The sequence below is a fragment of the Nyctibius grandis genome, chromosome 1 (genome assembly GCF_013368605.1).
Source record: "Nyctibius grandis isolate bNycGra1 chromosome 1, bNycGra1.pri, whole genome shotgun sequence".
NCBI lineage: Eukaryota > Metazoa > Chordata > Aves > Nyctibiiformes > Nyctibiidae > Nyctibius > Nyctibius grandis.
The window spans coordinates 28,671,156-28,695,395 of NC_090658.1; the positions used below are offsets into that span (position 1 = coordinate 28,671,156).

General features: G+C 41.1%; 1 long non-coding RNA gene across 1 annotated transcript; it reads right to left on the reverse strand.

The window, feature by feature from the left end:
* Nucleotides 1-12,719: 12,719 nt before the first annotated feature.
* LOC137672111 (uncharacterized) lies at nt 12,720-14,548 on the reverse strand. Its single transcript, XR_011049508.1, has 2 exons — nt 14,455-14,548; nt 12,720-12,989 (listed from the first exon to the last, which is right to left on the reverse strand). It is a non-coding gene; the product is annotated as an uncharacterized lncRNA (long non-coding RNA).
* Nucleotides 14,549-24,240: the final 9,692 nt, after the last annotated feature.

Consider the following 24,240-nt stretch of genomic DNA (forward strand, 5'->3'; position numbering starts at 1 on the left):
ATACCTGGTTAGACACATGTAAATTCATAAATCAGGTCATGAAGAGAAGAGCAGGAAAACAGCTATGGGATATTAGACCTAATGTTTCAGTATAGTTTCAAGTTTCAGCAAGAAACTTTCTGCTAACTCGCTTCCTATTTAAATTTGCTCCTTCGCATAAACCCCAGATTTCTTTAAGTATTTTTTTTTTCCTCAGTGAGGCTCCAGAAATTTGGTAAGAGGGAAGGGAGAGAGAAATCACTGCTCCAGATTTAGCTTTACACAAAGTAATGTCATTTAAAGAGGAACTGTCTGCCCTCCCATACACATGTGCTAGGGACAGTTTTGCTAAAACCAGCAGAGCAATCCTTATGCAAAAGCACAGAATCAAGTTGTTCATGAGTCTTTTTCTTCTCAGCGGAATTCTGTACCATCCCGGAGCCCAGCAGACTCACCTCAGCCAGCTACTTGCTCCAACAAAAGCAGCAGAGACCCAGCAGCAGAGAGTAAGATACAGTTGCCAGCCTCCCTCAGATTACACAGATATGCAATATGCTCAGACCGGAATCATCTGTGATGCATTAGGCTGGGAAATCTCTCATCTCTGCTAGCATACCTGCTTTTTATTCAGGGCGAGTGTTGTTGCAACAAGACTTATATGTTAGACAGAACTGATAAAATTGTCTGTCAGAATCTGGGTTGGTGACTCTTATCTCAATACTAAAATTAAATATTTCTATGAAAATTAGCCTTGACTTTTGTTGCACAAAGTAAATCAAAACCCATTTGTTTTGTTTAAACTGGTGGACTGCAGATATCAGAATAGAACATAAGGAGGGGAGTGGAAAATTTTGCATTATGGCACTAGGTGATTCATTATGTTTTATCTGTGCTTCAAAATCATTTTCAAGGGTATCATATTCTCTGTAAATTATTATAGCTTCTAAACCTGATCACAACTTCAATAGTAACAGAACAAAACCGTCATGCAAATACTGACTTCACGTCTTGTGTTCAGATCCTGCTAGCAATTGTTCAAGTACAAGCATATTTCAATTACAAGTGTTTTTCTTACTTACATCCTTTAATCAAAGGTGTGGACCCTTACTTACACTTTTGTGATGCCTGGTTAATGTCCAGGGTTTCAGCCTGAGAACAGCAAGGTAATAGCTCCTTTCATGTATTTTCCAGTGCTTCCTTGCTTCAGCCAAATCAAAAACACAGGCAGCACTGCGTTACTCAGACTTTTGCCATGGACAAAAAGCAGCCCCAGAAAGTTGCCTGGGCTCCCTGTGTGGTCAGCTGGAGTAGGCAGGCCCTTCCCAGGGGCACTTATTTCCACCATCACCACCCCCACCTCCTCAAATTAACACAGGTGGGATGAATTGCCCTCTGGATATGCTTATTTAGCCTCACTGACTATAAACAGGGCTTAGGCGACTAGATGCATTGCTCAAGATAGGCAAGATAAATATGTCACTGAGACCTAAGCCTCAGGGGAAAAAAAAAAAAAAAAAATCATGTTCAGTAAGAACGAGGGTGCCTTTTCCTTTAAAAGCAGTAACCATACCCTGTTGATGTCTCAGACTGGGATCATGCGGCCATGGGGAACTCCACAACTGCCCTGGCTTCCAGCTGTTTCTGGTGCAGGTCTTGGTGTTGATTTTTGACCTTTTGGAGACCTCTTTGTGTATGGTAACACTGCTCACTCGCTCTCTCCCCAAAACACACAGGAGACTGACAAAAGCAGGAAAGTGAAAGCAATAGCAGCATTCCATCAGGCAGGGAAGGAGTTAAAGATATGAGGATGAGGAAAGCTGACTTTCTTTAGGAACTCCTTCAGTTTCAGTCACTTATTAAAAAAATATTTATATTTCTGAAGTAAGGATCTGTACTTCCTCTTCTGAAGCTATACATGTCTCTGCCAGAGTGTGATGAAAAGGGCCCTCCCTTGCCCATTGCAAGCCAATGCTGAAATCATCCTGTTGTTCTTTTTCACCTCACACACATGTTGAGGCTTCTCTGTGGAAGTCTTGATGAGACACACATCTCTTCCTGTCTCTTGTTCCTCTTTGTTCATGAGGCCTTTTTTAATCCCAGATTTCTTTTGCACATAGTTCAAGCAAGAATGTTTCTGGGATTTCAATGAAGGGGGATCCATACATGTAAACAATGCTGTTTTCTAACTGCACATAATCATCTGTTAAAACCAGAAGTCATTTCTATGAAGAGGGCATTGTAAAACGCTCTAACTAGAAGGCCTTGCTCCCTCTTGTTTGAAAGCTCACCTGCTGTGCCTAACCACAACTGATGAAAGCAGTAAGGTAGGGAAGATGGGCCCCTTTTGCACCACAGCAGGGTTTGGTTGGCTGCTGCTTTCGACAGGTGGATGTGGAACCAGCCACAGGGTGATCTGGCTGCAAGAGACTCTTCTCCTGCCTGCATCGCTAGAGAAATGTTGCAAAGGCTCAGCATTGCTCACAGTACTTCTCCCTCTTGCAAGTGAGAGAAGCAGAGGTTCTCTCTGCTCTCTATTTTAGGTAATAGTCATACTTGAGGCTGAACTTAAGGACATAGTTAGGGACTGTCTAGATTTTTTTACTTGCTGGTACCCATTCTGGGCTGATCTGAGTGAGTATGTCAAGGCACTGAAGGGCATACATGGCTGCAGAGGGACTCCAGCAGCCACCTCCCCTTGCCTGACCAGGCCACTTCCATGTATCCAGTCTGCCCTCCCAGTAAAGAAAGGGTCTTTCATACAGGGGCATCACCATCATTTGCCAGAGGAGGTAGAACCTCCTAGGCAACCTGAACTCTGTGCAGCAAAGACATGATGAGCACTGCAGGCTTCAGACCACTCCCAAGATCAGTTCAGATATGACGCAGGTGTAGCCACAGGCTTTCCTTGTGGGAAGGAGCAAAAACTGGATAGCTGTATGGTATGTATCTTTGTTATGTTGTATGGTTGTTAGAATGATGAGAATAAAGTGAAGCAAGATTAACAAGTGTATTAGGCCGTCTCTGACAGATCTTTTCTACTTGTCAAGAAGAGTTTCCCACTGAGCTCCTGGGAGGTGCTGAGCCCCTGAGGACTCCATGCAGAGGCTGGAATTTGCAACCACAAATGGTACTGTTTTTCTGTGCAAGACTGAGCTATCAGGGAAGGTATCAGCGCAGCCTGTTGCTACTGATACTGTAAGCAGAAGACAGAAACAGTGGATCTTTTGTTTATCAGCTCTCTGCAGCGTACAGCCCCTTTGTGAATAACAAGCCACCTTTCTGCAGCTAAGGTCGGCTTAGCTAAACTGAATCTGCAATCACCTGATATCAGTGAGTTAAAATGGTGATGATAAGAGAAATGTCCGTACAAGAAAATTCTGAGGAGCACGGTGCAAGAGTAAGTTGAACCAGAGAGGACGTGTTCTCTCTAATAAATGCAAGTTACTTTTGCCTGGTCTTTGCATCTCAGATTTACTACTCGTACTATGGGAATCATATTGCCTCATCACAGGGCTCATGTGAAGCTGTGCTTACTCATGCTTGCAAAGCACTTCAAGATCAGAGAGAGCAGGGACTGTAAAACCATAAAGGATACTTCGTTACCATAATTATTTGACCACAGCAATAGGGAAATATGCTTTAAAAATGCTTCAGTTCATTAGTTCATAACTATCTTTTAGTAGCTATAAGTTGAGCTTGAGAACCTAAAAGCAAAAACCAGCAAGCTGCAAGGTAGCAGGTTCAGACTTCGTACACCACAATGTAGGCCTATTTTTTTTGCCTCGCTGAAGAGCTGGTGCTTACTTTTAATACTGTCTTTAATCCAAAGGTAACAAGTAGATGCAGAGGTAAATGCAAATGAAGCTGGGACTCACCCTAAAACATCTGTCTCCCAAAATGTTACCCTTTGGCCCACATCTTAAGTTGCTATCCTTCTCCCTGCATAAGCTTTTGGGGTCTCATTAACAAACCGGGCAAGTCTGCACAGCAAAAAGCTGTTAGAGATCCTGAGGTAGCTTTGAGGAAACTGGCTTGTCTACATGGTACATTGCAATGCCATGCACGGATGCTAGCTTAGATCCCAGAGGCAATATAGCTGTGTCTGTATAGCAAAGCACCCACGCTAATTAGCCCTGCCCCTGAGGATGCTGCAGGAATGGAGCTAATTAGGTATGCTGAGAGGCACCCCTGTTAATTAGCCCAGAGAGAGCACAACAACACTAACAGAGCTTCCAATCACTGCATTAGCTCAGGGATCTCTACAGTGTATTTGGCTGTGTAGCATAGCTGAGCCCACTGCTTTTATGAGCATCATCCTAAAAACCTAAATATCTTCTTTCAATCCAGTCTCACCATCTGACCCTGCTTTTGTGAGTATGCATTGGGTTTTTTCTTGATGGTATGAAAATTAATAAATAGATTCAAAAGAATGAAGAAAAAAGCCAGTATAAACCACACTACAATAATCTAGTAATATACGTGTTATTAAATTCAACTACAGGTAGCGACATGCCTGTAGGGAAGCAGTGGATTTATCAAGATGGGATAACCCATCTTGATAAAAGGCATGCTTTGGCTAGTGGTGCATGTTTTGCAAGCAGTGTATCTCCAAATGTACTGTTAACTCAAGCCAACTCAGCCATAAATACAGACTATGGTATATTAAGTTGTAATCATGCAAGATTTTCCATTACAAGTTCAGGGCTGAATGAAGTGATTTAGGCACATGCCCACACCTAGGAAAGATGGAGCTCCCGAGAGAGGAGTTTTGTCCCCTTCCTTCTCCCCTGGTTGCACCACGGGGCTGTTCTGGCTGGTCCTCCTGCCTCCTTTCTCCATCAGACCCCCAGCTCAACAAGCGTCACTGTCCATGGGTTTGCGCAGCATACATAAGACTCTCCCCACTGCTGCCGCTCTCTGGCCTGGCTGCCAATGCTAAGCAACGTACGCAGTTATGCCTCTAACTTCCACAGGCTGCTATGGGACGATGCTGGGGTAAATAACAGTGGCGACGAGCTATTGTTAAGGAGCACTTCCAAATGCCATTCCAACCACCATATCGTAGGTACGCATAAAAACACTAATTTAATGCCTTTCAAAAAGAAAATGTTCATGCCGCCTTGTCATTCCAGGAAGGTTTTTTATGGTTCTTGTTTTTGAAAAACAGATCACAGTGATTTCCAATTATCTTCCAGGCACGTGCACAAGAGCACCCAGTTCTTTCCCATGTTTCAGAAAAATGTTTTTGCACATGGGTAACTTCTGAATAGGACCTAAGCCCTTAAGTCCTGGCTTGAGTTCTCTATCACACTGCAAAAATGCATGGTGAAATTTTAAATCACCCTCAAGAGCTTGTAACGTGGAGCTGCCGGAACACTTGAGACAACCAAAATTTTTAAGAAAGTGGATATTACGAAACGATAAATACCAGAAAAGACAGGGGTTTCTTCTGGAATTAACATGGTTCCAGTAGATGTAATACTTAGGTTTCTGTTAAAGATGGCTACATTTTAGATGTATAAAAGCAAAACATTTCAGGCCTTTATCTTTTAGGTTCCCAAGAATTTACTATTTAGGATTTGGGGGCAGGGCGGGGGGGTGGGGTGAGTAATATACCTGAAAATCAAAGGTCAGTATTTAATCTTTATTTTTTTCTAAAGGATATGAAGTAATCTTAAAAGTATGGTTTCTGTTTACATAGCTGTACGATACTTGTCAAAACAATATAGTGTGCTACAGCATTCACTAATGCAAACTGGGATATCTCACACAACCTTGACTTTACAACAGGGGTTCTGGATGTATACCAGATGCACAAAATAGTCATTAACTTGATATGATATGAGAAAGGTGTTGAAGTGAATAACTTATATAGTAGTAATAGCGGTTCTGTCTATGGACATTTTATCTTGCTCTTGAACAGCAAAAAAATACATGCCTTGTCTCCAGGCAAGTTTAGAGTGACCTAGAGACTTCTCAGTTTCAGAGTTCGAAATCTGCCCCTCCATTTATACTTGGCCAGTGCTCAGACCAAAGCTGCAATATATCACTTCGTCTTAGAGGCCTAAAAAATAGAAGAGACTGAAATTCTAGGCAAGAGCATCTCCTGACTCTATAAAAGCTGATACTGTGTGCCAAAATAATGAAAATACCCCATTTCTGTTGCCAACTGTATAAACAGCTCAGATTTTCAGCTTTACTGCCAGAGTTTGGCTAATACCCTTCAGTTTGTCCATCCAGCTTTACATCTACCAATAACTATTTTCTCCTCTTCGATCTATTCAAAACAAAACCTGAAGCACAAAGGTTATCAATTTCCAAACCCTCTTGTGCATAGACAGACCCATAAGGTCTCTGTCAATGAACAGCAGCTCATCATTCATTCTTATTACACTGGCACATAAATCTTCTGAGTGACGAGGGAAGTGGGAAGCTTGCTACCCCCATAACATTCCTCGCGCGCCTGCTGAAGGCGTTGTATCTATACATTGCCCGCAATTCCCAGAAACACAGAGTTAAGAATAATTCAAGGTATGTAACAAAGAATAGGAGGTAAGGATGGCCCGCATGTAAACTTTGTCAAGAAGCCCTCAAACTTAATTGCTTGAGGTGGTTAGGAAAATAAGAAAAAAAAACTGTGATGGTTCTCAGTCTTATTTCTCAAAGGCTGACTAGACTTGCTATAGTTCTGCACAGCATCCAAAAGAAAAAAGAAAATTGTGGTTAACACTAGAGCTGAGGCTCATAGTTTTATTCAATTTGGAAGCCCTTAAAAATTTTCTAATGGAGGTACTACGTGGACAACACTTTCACATTTCTTGAGTCACCCTGCACTAACCTCTTCCAACAGTCCACAGAAACAAGAGGTCCAACAGACAATGGGCTGAATGCCACAGAGCTACAAAGTCATCAGTGAGACAGAAAGGCTAATCGGGCGAGCAGCAGCGCGTCCGGGGTGCAAACATGGCATTTCCCAAAAACAGCACACTCCAGATCTGCCTGATGTGTCCATACAGACATAGCCTGTTTCTTTTGTACAAAGGAAGAGCTGCCATTTCATATAAAAAATAAAGATCTGTCTGCCCTCCAAACTCCTAGAATTATAAATAGTTTGAGTGACAAATACTTCTGTCACAGTGTTCAGGATACCTTCAAAAGATATCCCTAGCACTGTATGTGATTAACCATTGCCAGGCAGAGTTCACCCTTATAAATATATTCTGGATAAGCTTGTTGGTTTGAACAAGAATTTTTGTGTCTGTGTCTAAAGGAAGAAGAGAAGAAGCAGGAAGGTAGGTTGTGTCAGTCACTTGTACACTTTTCAAGCTGACTGGTATAGCTTGATATCTGTGACTTGACAGTAATAAGAGCATTAAATTCCTAAATGTTGTGTACTATGTTGCTCAGCAGGTTTTATCAGAGAAAAACTGAGTCGTCTTGATGAATGAAGCTTCATATAGGATAATGTTTTAAAAAAAAAAATTTAGACATTATTTGCATAGATTGCATTAAGTTGCTTGTTTCCCACCCCTCCCAAACATCTCAGTACCTTAGAAATAAATTATAGTCAAAGTCTTAATAAAAAAAAAAAAAAAAAAACACAAAAAACAATCTTGAAGTCAATCTCAAACCACAAGACAAAGCAAACAGTACTGTAGTCTATTTTCAGACCTCCTCAAAGTTATTCATATTCTAGTTGTCAACCAACCATGCATCTCCCAGCTATCTTTTTTCCTGAAATTCTGCTATGGTGTCTTCTACAGACACATTAAATTATTTCCTGTTCAATAGGTCAAGGAAAAAAACAAAACAAAACAAAAAAAAAAAACCCACACACAAAAAAAAAGCAAACCACCCTAAAGTCACAAGTGTTTCTCTTTAAGAAAAGGGTCTCCCCAGTTCAACTTAATAAGGAGAATAGTCCTCTGTTAATGAAGTCATGCTGCAATTTCAAAAATACTTAGATTAGAAAGCAGTAGTATTGGTAGCAATGTCATTGTCACACAGGGCAGAAATATTCCTTCTAACCCTTTTTTAATTCCAGACTTCCTGGGACAGTGTTTCAACCAGTACAAACCAGATTCTTTGCTAAATTTATAACTATGTTGAGAAACATGTCACTTCAGAGAAGCACAAGGAAAGCTGTGTGAAATACTAAGGTTTAAATGCTCTTTCAAAAATATTTGTTGTCATTCTGACCCAACTTGAAGAAAAAGGGAGATGAAAGGTTTGCAGTAGCAGTTTGCCTCGGTTGATGGAGCCTGAATATGGGATTTTGCCTGGTTTATTTTAAGTCTGAGTAGCTAGCAGCTGGAGTATGTCCCACATGCTAACACTTGGAATTCCCCCGGGAGAAGGTTTGTTTCAACTGTAACATCGGCTCTCCAAAGCTAGTCGTCTTTCTGCTTTATTAAGTTTACATACTCCATCATTGACTGAAGTCTCGATGATAATGCACATATTCCGAGTGATCAAACCTCTTCACTTACTTCATATGAACTGGTTTTTTGATTTAAATGCAATCTATTAACAATATCTATTTCCACATGCATACACACCCTGGCCAGATACTGAGCAGACGCAGTCGTGCAGACTTACACAGCAGCTGTGACAACAACTGATGTCACCTCCTTTGCAGAAATTTCCACAAGCATCTTCCAAAGGCCAAGTTAAACGAGATAGAGCTTATCAGTTTCTTTAAAGTGCTCTGGATGAGACCAGTCCATGTGACCCCCTTCCCGGCTGTGGGGGTGTGGTATGTCACGGCTCGCCTATCAGCTGGCACATGGCGGTGGGAGATATGAGACAGCAGAAAAGTAGTAGTAACAACATCACCCGGACAGCCAAAGACGGAACGAATACGCTGAGTAACTTCAGTGTGTGCGCACTTACTTTGTGAAAACAGGTGGAGGGTTTTCAGCCCTGACTTCTTACACATCCCACTCGGCACAGATGGGTGGTAATGTTGCCAGCTACGCGGTGGAAAGGCTATGGTTCGTTAGCGTCATATTAATGCCTTTAGCAGTGAGTTGCAATTCTATTTTTTTTCTTCCCGAAGTTTTCCCCTCCTTCGGATATTCCATGAATAAAAAAGAAATTACGAGCAGCAATAGTTTTCCAAAAGCAATTCCTTAAAATAAATTCCCTGCCTCTGTGCTTGAATCAGAAATATTAGAGAATTTCAGAAGATACCCTCCTCAGTTTTACTGCTGAAACTACTGAATGTTTCAGGTTTACTTCACAGTCTTTAATTATGATTAAATGATCAGTTGCAAAGAGTTAATTTTTAAAGCTTTCACAATGATTAATTTTATTCAAAATATTAAGTAGCCAATAACATATTAACAAAAGCATATATTTAAACATTTGCAAAACATCTAATTTAATGCTTCATCCTTGCTAGGGCAAAAAGGCACGTTACTTGCAGTAAAAAATACTTAGCCTTAGTATTGAACCTCACGTTCAGACAGCTTGCAATTTTCACCCCAGGGCTCTCCCAGTTTCCCTACATGGGCCTGTTAGCAGACATGACAGCCTTAAACTCATACCTCCAGCTCGTTATCATATTTTAATTAACAGATGTTGGTAATGCACCTTTTTGCCTTGTGAATGTACCCCTTCAATTCCTGAATGTATATGCACTTACCCCTCCTGTCACCATTCTGCTGGGCTTCGTTAATAGTTTCCCTACAGTAAACATTTCCAGTTTTAAAAAGCTGGAAATATGCTGGGGGAGGGAAAAATAAAATAAAATTTAAAAAAAGATCTGCTGAGCAAAGACAGACACCTTTCAGACTTTTTTTTTTTTTTTTTTTTACATTCAGAAGTTAAGGGATTGCCTTCCTCTTTGCAGCACAGCCATTTGCTTTTTGCAGTGCTATACCACTGGACATACTGCATCAATATATTCTCCTTTGTTCTTTTTTCCCCTTCAGGTTGTCATGCCAATCTGCTTCTACAAATTCATACTCTGCATGACTAAGAATTCACCTTATATGGGGACTTCTTGCACCAACATTGTTACAGTCACTCTAATTCACTTGGGCATGTCCCTTGTGAGTTGGGCTATTGCTGCAGATTCTGGCATACAGCAGCGCAAGGTACAAATCCTGGATCTAGCGCAGCAGTGAAAGGTTTTGTATATAGGTACACAAGAATTTGGTGGCAGAGAGAGTAAGAGAAGCTGAAATTCAGTCTTACCCTTCATTCCTGAGGTCCTTCTCCTAGCCTCACTACTGAGTGTGGATTGACACAACTTTTTTCTTTTTTTAATTAAATCTTCTGCAGTTCTGTCAGATTGCTCCAATCTTACTGCAATCTCACACCTGTTACGAATCTCACTGTCTGATCTAGCCAGCTCATATTGGATGAAAAAAAAGAGATCACATTTACCCATTTCCTCTTTCAAAGTTAAGTGTCTGCAGATAGAAAATAAGCTTTCTAGGGCACAGACCATCTCTCATATTACTACTATTTTACGCCCAGCACAAAATTGTGGCTGGAACTTAGATGTTAATGCCATCTTAAATAATAGTATTTTTTCAGGTGCTGGCTAGAGTTTTAAGAGATAGTCCCAGCAATGAGCATATTGGAGTAGCCAAGACACAGATGCTCGAAACAGCAATGTGCAGCGGTTATACATGCAATGGAAAAAGACCTCCTTCAAGAAAGCTATTGAGGACAGCTGCACATCAGTCCTCCTCAGGGTTCATTAGCTCTTTTTCATCTTCTGTAAGCCAACCCTGGGCATGAATTTAGAAGATGATTAAACTGAAGATTTGTGTGTCATTACACCCTCTCCAACTCCAGCTGCAACTTTTTATCCATGAAAGCCCCAGGATTCATGATCCAGGATAGAAGCCTTCCTATCTCTGACATTTCTTTAGCATGCTGGTTACAATCACTTCTCCCACCATCACCTATTTCTGAACTGTCTTTGGTTAAAGATCCTTAATCTTTGCTGTAACTATATAAATAGAAGCATGGATCACCAGCCACCTCAAATCACTTGTGTGCCCTGGGCTATGGCAGACAAAAGGCCTTTCAATATTCTCCCCAGCAAGTCTTCCACAGAGGTATAATGACTTTTGTGCCCAAGTTCCCTTTACTTTTATGCTGTAGGGATGCTCTAAATGGTCCTGTTATGTACAGGACATATATATTTATATGTAACCCTGCCCATACAGATGGTGAGATGCCAGCTGTGAATCAACAGAATTTATAAAGCTCTGCCAAAGATACTCATAGCTCAGTGGAACACATGGGTGCTTTAAGCCCTAAAAAAGGCCCTGCTTTCTTCACACCTGAAATATGGGCCCATAGCTCCTACACCTACAGAATTCACAAGCCAGTGCATGATAGCCTGCGCACAGTGAATTTCAAATGCAGACACATGACCTCAGATTCCACTCATAAAGGGTGATCTGTACTGAAATGTTTGAGACTTACAAGTGCAAACATAGCAGAGGCACTACAAGGCTTATGTGAAAAAATAATTATTCCATGTAGAAAGGAAGTTGGCTTGCTTTGAGCAGAGGTGTTAATAGACTAACCTTTTTCCCCAACACCAACCTGCTTACCTGAAAATATGAAAACATCTATTGACGCAGCGTTGTATTTATTTGAGATGGGTATCATATACCACACGTTAGATGTCTTGTTGCATTTCAGACTAAGATGGTAGTTAATCTGAATGCCAGTTATAAGAGTCATTTACTAAAAAATAAGCCTTGGGCAACTGTGCTGCAGTTTTAGTGATTTGGGGGCAGAGAAGCATGCAGATCACAATATACAAATAGGGCTGAATTTAAAAAAAGCAGCTTCAGAATAGGTACCTTCCCCCCTTCCACCAGGTTTGGGATAGTTAATAAAAGCTGTATATTGAATGACAGTAACAAGACAGAGACTTGGCACAGAGAAGACTTGCTTCATCACAGAAATCCACGAGAGTAAGGATAAAACCAGCAGCAACTGGAGCAGGGGAAAATATGAAAGGATTACAAAGATCTTTGGGTCCCTCTCAAAGGCAGCATAACTGTTTCCTAAAAAAGGTTTCCTCTCCTGCTCCTGTCTCCAATATGTTTCAATTGCAATCAATGGTAATTCCCTAGCAGTGGCAAAAGTGAGAACACGTGGGTACACATGGCATTAGCAAGTTATGCACTGGGCCATCAGCTGTTCTGGCTGCACCTGAGTAACACTCCCCTAGCCTTCTGTCTTCCTCCATCAGCAGCAAATTAGTTTCCTCTGCCAGCATAAGAATGTATGTAGTAAGTCCCTAACCCTATCAAAATGAGTCAGGCCTGAAAACAGGGAAGACAAAAACCTAAAGAAAGTGTTTAAACTAAGCCATATCCTACTGAGAGAACCAAGCAGTTGCACAGGCTGGGTGGGATCCCAGTGACACTGAGGGTGTGGGACAAACACCTCACCTGCTTTCCTTCCAGCCGAAACTGCAATAGGCATAAGCCAGAAAACACCTCACCAACAGCAATAAAAATGTTAGTGTCTAGGAGAGAAGCTCTGTTGATGCAGAGTATGCAGCAGTGACCAGGGGCACTTGTTCTCCCAGCAAATCCCTCGTACCTCAGGGAGATGCAGGACTGGCATGGATGGGCAAGACATAAAATCTGCATCTTCTACCTTGCAGTTTAAGTATGTAGCTACTCCTGCTTGGTTGTGAAGTTCTTCTGGATAAACTTTGGGTAAGGATATGAAAGCATAAACTTTGTTGTCTCAGGTTGGATACAACCTCCCTTACATTTTATTTCCAGCCTAAAGGGGTTTAGAAGAGGGGTAGTGTCTAAGGTCACAGATTTGTCTCCTAAAGCAGGAAAGTAGACATAAAACTGCTAGGGGACACTGGAAGATGCTGCTGGTCAGCTGCTAATCTGTGAGGCAGGGGCTTCCTGGACATCCACACCTCAGTGGAAGTCCTCCCATAACTGCTTCCCTCAGGACTTTGTTGTCCCTTGTTTCAGCATCTCTGCAATAACCCAGTCACACAAGACCTAGAAGAGAAAAGGAAAAAAAAATGGCACTTGTATCACATACTCCTATCTACGTAACTCATACTTCTGCTTCCATTAATTGATCCATCTACTTTGCTCCTCCCAGAACTGAAACTGTCTGCACTCAAGGGAGGACTTTGCTTTTGCTCTGTTTGTGGAAATGGGCATGCATATTTGGGTGTGTTTGTTTTTTTAGTGTTGGTTTTATATGCTCTAAAATAAGCAAGTTGCAAGGGTGCTTGCTTTATGGAGCTACACAACATAAAGAAATAATTTCTCACCAACAGCCCAAGGCAGATCGTGCAAGGTCATTTGCTAAGATGTTGGAGTGCTAATATATGATATGCATGGGCACCTTTTACATGTATCTCACACACCTACTTGCCTGGAAGCAAATCAATAACTCCCTACACCAAAGCTTGCATTTGTCTGCTCTTATTAGTGGTGGAATGGTGCCCTAGGGAGGGCCACAGGCATTCCATTACTTAGGATCAGTGCCTGAGCGAAATGGAAAGGCTGCTAAAAATAAGCAACATTTGCTCATTGGTATAAATAACAAAAGCACGAGAGAAAGAAAAACAGAAAGAGAGCAAGACGAAAATGAAAACTGGCCCCAGACCAGGCCTTGCAGAATGACTAGTCACCTCCTCATTGCCAATTCTGTCACCATCTCCAGTATGGGCAAGATACTTTCCACTGCCAAGTGCCCTCAGCTTCTTTCCTGAGAGGACCATTATTTGCAGATTTGCAGTGGGCCTCACCATAGGAGGTAGCTCTCACAACACACGTGTCTTTCCCTAGGAGTTTCAGGGCTCGGGCATATTGAAACAAGGACGCAGCACTTCACAAGCCAACTCACAATGCCAATGTGATCCCTGCAGTAGCTTGTGAAGCGAGTATTTGGTTTATCTCTGTTTTGTTTATAAAGGGAATTTGGAGAGGGGGGGGTGGGAGGAAGGGTTGCACTTCCATAAAGCTATCATCATTAAAAACTTTATCCTCTCTTTATTAAAATAGAAATAACTTTTGGATTCCCATTTTTCTAACAGACTTCCTAGCAAATAGTTCCCAGAGCACACTTGGCCGCCTATTCTCAACTACTAAAGTCGAGAAAGCTAAGAAGTGCCTGTCTATATTTGGAGGAAAATAAGAAGACTAAGCTAATTAAAAATTCACCCTTGCCCTGTATTCCTAAAAGCGCTGTACACCCCCATGGCACCAGTCGTTTCAGGGTGGGCTGCCTTTTTATACAACTGGAAAGTTTAAAGCCAAGCATACTTCTGGTTACTTTTCATTTTAGGCTCTTGTTAATAAAAAGGAACAATAATTGGGAACCAGCTCCCAAGGTAGCACACTCAATTTTTCCTCCGCTTCTATTTCATGTATTCTATCGTAATAAAGCACACAAAAAAAATCTATTAGCCCTACAATTAAACAAATAATGGTATTAACAACTCCCACTCACCGCCTTAAGCAGGTTTAGCTGGGAGAGCTGAAGCAGCTGTCTCTGTCCTGTGTCTCTGCCAGAGGTCACCATCCTGCAGCAGGATCAGCTGATCCTCCTGGATAAACTCCCGAGAAAGTGCAGGCTACAGGCTGCAGCATTAACATAAACCACCTCCAATTTCAATTTACTCTGGCAGTAACCTCCTAGAAAAATAAAAGGGAGGAAACCTAAGGCTGGTAACTGTTTCATCTCTTAGTATCAGATAAATCCACCTTTGATTACATTTCAAAGCCCTAAAAAAAGAAACAGTCAAGAGGTTTATGAAATGTTCTGGCTTGCCATGAATTAACATGAATTCTTGTAATGAAAAAGGTCACTAGCACAACCATTGAAACACACTACTAAAATAAGAGCTAAGAAAGGTCCTCTAAAGTTTATCCAGGTATGTGCAGACTTTAAACATTTTCAAAAATTGCTATAGCTGCTAACTCTATGAAATGAAGCTATTTCCAAACCTAGGACTAGGACAAATTTGGGTATCTCCATATGTCTCCAACAACATTGTAACATCCAAACTATCATAGCTACAATATAAATTCTCAAACAGTAGAAAGACGAGAGAAGGACAAGGTTCCTCCTCCAGTGAGGTTATTTTTCATGTCAGACCAACAGATGATTGGCTCAAAAGCTACCAATGTCTCTTTGGCATCCAAAGTGGAGATACAAATACTTATAGTGGATTTGCTTACTGGTAACTATAGAAGAAACAGCAGGTGGTTACAGTTAAGTTTCTGGTGCACACATTCACACTGTCAAATTCACATGAAACAGAGAAAGATATCAGGTTTTGACTAATGGTGTGAACGAGGAGAGCGCTAAATGGTAGGTGTACCTTGAAAGCAGGAAAATAATACAAAAGGGGTGCCACAGTCTCCATAGCATGGGGAGTGTGCACAACAAGATAAGATTAAAAAATGAGGGCAAGATTTATTATGCTTAGTCTAGAGCGTGATGGTAAGGAGTTTGAGGCTGGGAGGTGAGGGAAGACTGAAACAATGAAGAACTTTCAAAAGGAGAATGATTTGTGATATCTGGAAGGGTTTTGTTTTAGAATGCTTGAACCACACTTACGTAGCTGCAATACCACAAAGTCCTGGTATAGGTGCATTGTGCTGAGATGAGAGGATCTTCTGTTGTGGCTTTCACCACACTTGTCCCAGCCTCCTACGTATGGTTTGCACTGATACAGCTCCAGCTAGCCCCAAGACACCAAACCCTGACACAACCACCTTGTGTGCCCCTCTCATGCCGCCCTTCCAAATAACACAGGCCACCCCTTTTCCTCTCGGTCGCGTTTGTAACTCTGAGCACTTCCCTGCAGCTAAGATAAATTCAGAGCAGGTATATCTGTAGAGACAAGCAGGATCTGGTGTCTAATATGTAAACCCTGCCCAAAGTCAGCCTCTAAAACTGCCATGCTGTGTTTTCAGGACTATCTTTTTTAAATGATCCAGAAACACTGCGAGTACGAGACAGGAGAGAGAGTGTGACACCGCTGGCTTGAGGCACATGTGGCAAGGGCAGGCACAGAGCCAGCCCTGCCGGAGCCCAAAGCAGCTCTCCCTGCTATTCCTGTCGCTGGCTATGCTCCGCAGAGCCTCTGCCAGCCCACAGAGGAGGGCACAGGCACATGATAAGGATAAGAGGGAACTGAAACGAGATGGCACCAAATTAATTTCCCTTTGAGTGACCTAAGCACTAGATTATCTGGCATCTCAAAAGGCACAAAGAGAAACCCACTGGAGTAAGCAGGGCCCTGCGTCAGCAAACACTTAATTTCTCACCTGAAAGGCCCAGGCTGGCAGAGCTGTGAAGGTAAGGATTACTCAGTTTCCAAGCACGGCACCATGTGTTTAAGAGATGACTACAAAGGGGAAGGGAGAATATTCATCTCATTTTCCTTTCTTCCTTCTTTAAAGTAACTTAGAATGCACAATGAAGATGTGAAAGCTGCCTTTTTCTGCTCTCAAAAAATCAATACAGGGAGAGGGAGTCCACTGTTTTTTACCATGCAATGCGTCTACTATGAAACATCCTGTGGATGACCAAAGAGCAAATACAATGACATCATCACAAGCATCATGAAAGTAAAAACTGAACAAGAAAAGGATTTATCTTCAGCTTGCCTAATATAAGCAGTTCAATCAAGCAAAGAAAAAAAATCTTGACAATTGTATTCAGTTACAAATTGAGGAAAGTCTGAAAATACATTTAAAAATGAAGGTCACCAAATTTGACCTTCTGTATTGTTCAGCCAATTAAATTTCCTCCACTTACACTTTTGTCCATGGCTTTCGCTTGCTGCAACATTTTTATTACATATTTCAGCCAACAAAAGGAAATAGCAAAACCAGAAAGGAGACAAGATATTCTTTTTCAAGGAAACTGGAAACTAATTTAGCAAAGTGGGTCAAAGGAAATGCTGAAAAATGCAAATCCATCCTACAGTTTAACTTAAGCCAGAAAGTACTAGTCTACATGCAGTTTTTGTAGCACTTAATAGATAGCTCAAATTTGGTTTAGAAATCAAGAGAGAGAAAGCAGAACAGTCACGCAATGTGGATAAATAGGCCAGCATCTGGGACTTGGTAACAGGCTATGCTGATAAAATAATATAGTGGCAAACACATGCATTTGCCAAAGATCATACAGGTCCCTTTCCAGCAAGAAAGGCCTGCACTGACAAATGCAGGAGCCCGTTATCTGTTTATCCATGAAAGGTGCAGGTTAAAAAGAGGTACCTGACAGGAGGGGGCTGGAGGTCAGGAGAAGCTCCAATGACAAACCATGTCCCTCCTTTAGATGAGGCTGATGGTGACTTTAGTTGCATTACAAGGGAGCAAAGCAACCCAAGAAGCCCTCCCTCACAGAAGGATTAAGGGAGATTGTAAACAAGATGGACTTGTGCATCTGAGTAGTCCTCAGAGGAGGAAGTAGTTAAACCAGGAGAAAAGAAGCATAAAAGAGCGGTACTAGGATGATGCAGGGGAAGAGAGTCGAGGGTGTGGAACAGTGATCGTCTAGTCCAGGAACATACTGCTGGAAAAGGTTTCCACTGGCTACAAGCATCACCACTTACTTGCAGGGTGGCTGATTTGAGCTAGGGTCTTCTGGGGAGCACTGTGAGTGGCAGTAGGTGCACTAGAGAGGTGGGGAGGCTTCATCACAGGCCGTTCTGTCGTACTCTGTGACCCTCCATGGCCATGTCTTATGCCAGGTTTCTCCCTCACAAAAAGCGAGAAAACGTTTACAGCAAGTAAAACCTTTGAAGGGAAACCACAAGTATTGAAGAGGATTGTTTGCAGCCATCAGATCTGTGCCCTATTTTATGTCTACAAATGCAAATTAAATGAGAGGTGCTTTGGCCATGGTGTGAAGAGGCTGTCCCTCTGAAACTCCAACCTTTCCCTCAGTTTCAGGCCATGCCATGTCTCCTATTTTACTTCCAAATAGCTAACTGGCAGACAAATCCATGACGTAAGCTAGTAACTACACAAAATTAGATCTAGCCAGCTGTGAATTCATTTGTTCTTTCTATTTGCAGTCCCTCCTTTGCTGAAACATAAAACTTTGTACAAGTCAGCATATTTCACCACATTTAAAATCATAACAACAAGGGCAAAAGCACAAAGAAAAATATCACTAATGCAAAAGATGAACAAAAATCCAGCCGGGGGACAACCATGGCAGAAGAGCAATTTAGTATGCCTGAACTACTTTACTGCCACCTCTCATTTTCTATTTCTAGTCTAGCCTTTTTACCCTCAAAAAAATATTTAAAAAATTGTAATCTCTTCCTGTGGATGATAAAAAAACCCAAACAAACAACCCACCAAACTAACCATTCTTCATGATTTGTGGAATAAGAATTTTTCTGCAAGCTTTAAGTACCTCTGTATGATTAATAGCAAAGTAAACACCACTTGCCAAATCAATCTGCACCAATCTAATCTAACAGCATCTAACCGCTCTCCGTGTTTCCCTATTGTTATACCCCTTATGGAATGATTTTGCTAGCCCTCCCCTAAACCCATTGCTTCCTGTACCTCCTGCATCTCAAAGGCATGCAAATGAATCCTTAACAGCTTTTCCTCCTTCTTTAACACATACACTTTTTTTTTCTTTTAACAGGCTAGAAACAAACACACATGTATTTATTTACATTGTGATAGTCTCCAAAGGCTCCATCCAGTGCTGTGGTTAAAGCAAACAACCAATCAGCAAGGCAAGTCCAGAGTTCAAGCAGCAGCAATCAACGGGCTGAGCTCATACGCTGGCAAACTTCGGCATGTCGGCACCCACAAAACAGAGAAGTGCTCACCGGACTCCAGCAGCTCTGTGGGGTATAAATGCTTCCTCCGCTAAATTGTTTGGTATTTGAACTATGGGAATGTATGTCCTCTCAAGCAGGGTTTCTACCCTTTACCTTGGCATAAAAACCTGTTTCCGTCACCTCTGTCAATGTATATGAGCTATTGCAATAACTAGGCGCAACCCTGATTCCCAGACAGTTAAATCTACATGGGTAGGTCAAGCATTATTAGAACAAAGCCAAAAAACACACAGCCACATGGAAGTATGGTTTCTTGACTTGGATAAGATTAAAAAAAAAGTCAAGGGCAGCATTTTCAAACGTACAGACAAACAATAGGCCCCTAAATCTGTACTGGGACACACTAATTAAAGCCCCATCCCTCTTTAGGAATCTATTTCAGTTAAATAGGATCATTTTAGTTTAATAAGATCTATTTTGGTTAAATCCCAGGCACCAGCCGCACAGCAGAGCACAACACGTAATTCCACCAGGACTGCCCACCACAGGAAACTATGGGGTTGTCACTGTTGACTGAGATATACTCGTGTCCCCTCGTGACGCAATTACTCCGAGCAAGCACAGAAAAGAGTTCATTATTTTCATTATTTGTCACTCTTGCTAACGCTGCCTCTGGCAAAACATAGTGCAATAATCAGCCTACACCACTTACCTTGCTTCGTAAGATGCATCCCTGCATCTGTCTGAATAACTATGGAGTCACTTTTTCTTCCTACTTGTGTGATACAGATTCTGAAAATGCATCACTTCAGGAGAGAATAAAAACCAAACAGCAAGGCTGGCTCCAGTGCAAACAAGAGGACTGCCTTTCCTAGTCTCCACATCATCACACTTGGTTGTAAAAGGTGACGGTCAAAACAGCAAAAGCTGTCAAGGGTTAGTTTTTCCATGGGGTTTACCTAGCGGGAATCTTTAAGAAAATAAATCCAGGCTTCAGGTGAGGATGCCAAACTGTGTCAGTGATGTTAGGCAGGGGTCACTGAGGTGTCCTTTCCATGCTTAAAAGAATTTAAGCTTGCATTTGTATGGGAGGAGGGAGAAGGTAGGAAACTTACAGCTGAATATAGAGATTACTCCTGAATTTTGGGGCCAGGAGATGCCTACCAGCTGAATACAAAAGACCTCTCCCCTTCCCTAATCAATCAAAACAGGCATTTCAGGAAAAGCGGGTAACTCCAGATGTTCTCCTGAACCGCCTGCAAATATCCAAGCATATTTAGGCTGAGCTTTAACCAGATGACTAGCAGAGAGAATCATCCCACTCTTACAAGCAATTCACTCTGTGGCCTTAAATAAATCACTTGCGTATGATCAGCACTAGAGAAGAAGAAATTTTTCTGCTCCTTTTCTTTTCATGTATAGAGGCATTATATGAAAACAGGCAGAAGTATTGGCTGTTAGCCAGGAAAAAAAAAAAAAAGGAAAAAAGTTGATACTTTTTTATTTATAGGGCATCTTCACTTTTTCTGTTTTGGAAAGAGATTTTTAAATGACATCACCGTACCACAAAAGACCACTTCAAGTAAGTGAGAAAGGGGAATTTTCAGTTGGACCTGGTGACAGGTTTTAGGGTATTATTCCAAAATAACACAAATATCTGAGAAAATATTTGAAGAAAAGCTTTAATTTGAGAAAATTAATTTCTCTAATTAGCTCAGAAAGAAGAGAAACAGCCATCTAAGGGCTTGACAGAAAATGTAACGTTCCTCTCCCTCGCATTTGAAGGTCACCTTTATTCTTGGTAAGACTCTCCCTCTGCAGAAGGGGTCAGCAAACAAAAACACATCACATACATCTGCTGATCTTCTGTACAGAACTAAGTTTCCCATGAGGTTCCTCGGTTTTTCCTCTCACTTATCAGCTACTGATACTTCTCCGCATGTCCAGAAACCAATTAGTTTATACCAGTAGAATGGGTACATGTCTATAACCTCATCTAACAAGTAAAAGACGACTCTGCCTGTAGATCTGCTTTTAAGAACTGTCATTTGAACTAGGCAGCACCAAGGATGGATTAAAAAACCTTGGGTGAAGCGCAAGGTACAGCTGGATCATAAAATGAAATTGGATTTTCTGAGGCCCCTTTTCCCACATCCCCAGCACTGTGCTCCCCAGGTGCTGTGCTCATGCCCTGTGAGCTGCAGTACAAAGCACAGTTGGCAGCTAATTTAGATTTAGCCATTTCACACTTGCAAGCCAGGGATTCAAAGCCAAATACCCCGGCCCCCTCCTACTTTCCAACACAGAAACAATTTAAAACAGATCTAACACCTATGTAGTACTGATTTGGTTATCTTCAAAATCCCCATTGTTCTGTTTAAAGAGTATATCCTCCTAGAATAGCCTCCTTTTGATAAACAACTCCTTCTGCATGTCAGCCAAACAACAGTTTTGGTCTTTATCACAAGTGGACCAGCAGCAGAAACAGTGTGTGGCGAAGTGGGGGAGGAGGGGGTTTTAGCTGAAAATAGAGTTCATTGTCAGCTGGACTTGAGACTCAGGTTTTTAAATAGGTTTTGGAATGTGGATATGAAGCAGTTAAAACAACCCTACCTCCAGCTCTTAAAGGAAGAAACGTCTATTCACACACTTAAAAGCATAGCAGAACCTCAGGTAATGGGGTCATTTGTGTGTTGTACACAAAAGTTTCTTGTATAAAAAGGTCAAAATATACAGGAAACAAAATATTAATTCCTCAGGAAACAAACAAACAAAACTTTCTTAACTAGAAATACACAACTCCAAAGAATCTGTCTTTAAAAAAAAAAAGTTTCAAAGAAGGGAAGATGAAATTTAAATGCACACTGAAAAAACCATAATAGATATATAAATTTTAAAAGTTGTGTAGGCCAGAGATTTTTGTGCCTTTTACACTATTTGTAGGAAATGAATGGAGGTGCTACAAACTGACTTTTTTTATTACACTCCAGATATGCATTTGGTGGAATGTGACCATTTCTGAAGTGTTTACTTTACAAAAAATATTAACTCTTTTCAGTAAAATAACATTGGCATGAAATTTATAATGACACTATATAGTTTGATTGTGTATTTTACTTCCAATATTCCCTCAGCATGGCTGAAAATGGTTTTACTTCTTCAATTCTTAGGATTAGTGGGTATGAGAATACGATATATGCATTCTAAAATCTGTCACAATAAAATGTTATTTTGCATGTTCCTTAAGAGCAAGCTATCCTAAGAAAGCTGATCCTTGAAAAGCTGATATGACTGATTTTAGTAATCATCAGCACGTATGTGAAATAGTAAAAATGAAAAAATGCACACACAAACACAAAAATAATGACCAAAGGAAAAGACAGGCTAAATACTGTTTATAGTCTATCTTCTGGAAACCAAGCAACTCTTGCAATAGCCATGTGTTTTGCTAGCAACTGCATAAAATGTTCCTGAGTTAGAGAAGAGGCAGTATTCCTGCCATAGAGTCTTATGTCAAAAAATGCTCTTAGGTCAACAAGCCGCCAGGGAAACCACATCGCTTTGTTCTAAAACGTTTGCTGAAAAGCCATAAGTGGCCTACGCAACACAAACTTCAACATCTTTAGCAGTGCTATCTCCTGTCAGGGCTAAGTGACAGCACACCCGGGCCATGGGGTGACCCCAGCTTGCGCAAACAGGCCTCGGATAAGATGGTAGAATTTGGAGAACACCGGCGTTGGTGCTGCCTGGTTTCTAGGTTTCCCACAGTTAAAGCGTCTGGGCAGCGTTAACTGTGGCATCCTGTAAACACCGGCTGGACGATAACAGAGTAAAATGCAGGCAACAAAGTGACCGTGTAAGACTGTTTTCCTCAGTTTCAGTGGCAATCAGATGTTGTGCCTGTGGAAACGAGCTCTGGAAGTAGTTAAAGAAGTGTTTACAGCACAGTCTGCAACAGATAACGAGACAAGATGCTCTTCAAAAGTCAGGAAAATCTATCCAAGCATAAGGTTTTTTTCTCCTGTTCAACACCAAGAGCCACAGATACCTCAAACACAACTTCAGCCAGAACAGAGTCTGGCTTTTTGGCAGATTTCCAGTGTCAGGGGCTAGCAACACTGGGTAAAGTCTTGGTCCACTAACATCATATTGCAAAGCTCCCCACTAGTCAAAGAGGTGACAAAAGTTCTCAAAAAATCTTACATACAAGGCAATAAACTTTTCAGGTCTTGCCATTACTACTTAATTAGGCCAAGCAGCCTATATGCACATACATATTTGCAAATCATCAAATGAGATGGGAAAAACTTGAATATAATTGTGCAATTGATAGGAAGGAACTAATGTTTTCTTTTTACTAATGAGTTTTTCTGCATCTTGGTGACAAATGTAAAATATTGCCTCAATTGTATTGTCCAAAGAAATACAAGTTAATTCAATTCATTCAAGGCTCCATACCGAGAAACGAGTAGCAGCAAGGATCCACAATTGCTGAACTGATCTTGCTCCCATTTATGATCATCTTACTTTCTTGTAACAACTACAGTAATTGCTGCTGCAGAAGAACAACTGTTTTAAATCCATTTTGGCTAGTCTTTGCTGCAGTTCGGTGGTTGAATGGAGGATGATGACTTCTTCATGTGACCACACTCCAGAAGTTCTACCTGGACTGCTGACAAGCACTCACTCACTGTGTGAGAGCCTAGTCTGTGCAGCTCATTGAAAATATTGTAAGTTATAAAAAAGATGCATCAAAGGAAAATAAGTAACTCTCATAAATATAACAATTGTTTATGCTTGTAAAAATCTAGAAATCTGCTATTATAATGAGGACAGTTGGCATTTAATGTTCATCTCAGATTCCACTGCAAGAAAAGAGATACAAAGTATCTACTCTTGCAGAGACTTTTTTTTTTCCATGAGTAATTGTTTGAGGCTGGGATTTTCTTTGTTTTGTTTGAAACTGAAATAACCTTCATTCAAATAAAGCATATGGTTGTTCTCCATGTAAAGAAAGATAAATGCTTTCCATCTTTTGAAGTCAGCTACAACTGAAAGCAGCTTAGAGACCAAAAAAGGAAAAAAGCAATAGATTTCTTTTTAAGGAAAAATAATGGATTTACCTAGTAAAGGAAAGATTTAAGGATTTTGAGCAACATTGCTGGAAAAAAAAGTCCATGCATTCATGCTATCATGCTGCAGACAGAAAAACATGCATGTAGCAATTATGTGCAGATATGTCACTGAGGAAAACTAATACTGTGTTATGGAATTAAACAGAGAGATGAAAATTAGCTGCAAACTAAAGGTGGGGAGGAACAGAGGCCAATTTTGGACCTAGGGCTCTGACATCATGCTTTAAATATTCAGAATACAAGCTCAGGATCATCAAAGATTGCTCTGAAGGGAATCTAGGTTTATTTCAATGACACAGAACAACTCCTTTAAGGAAATCAAATCATACTGCAGAA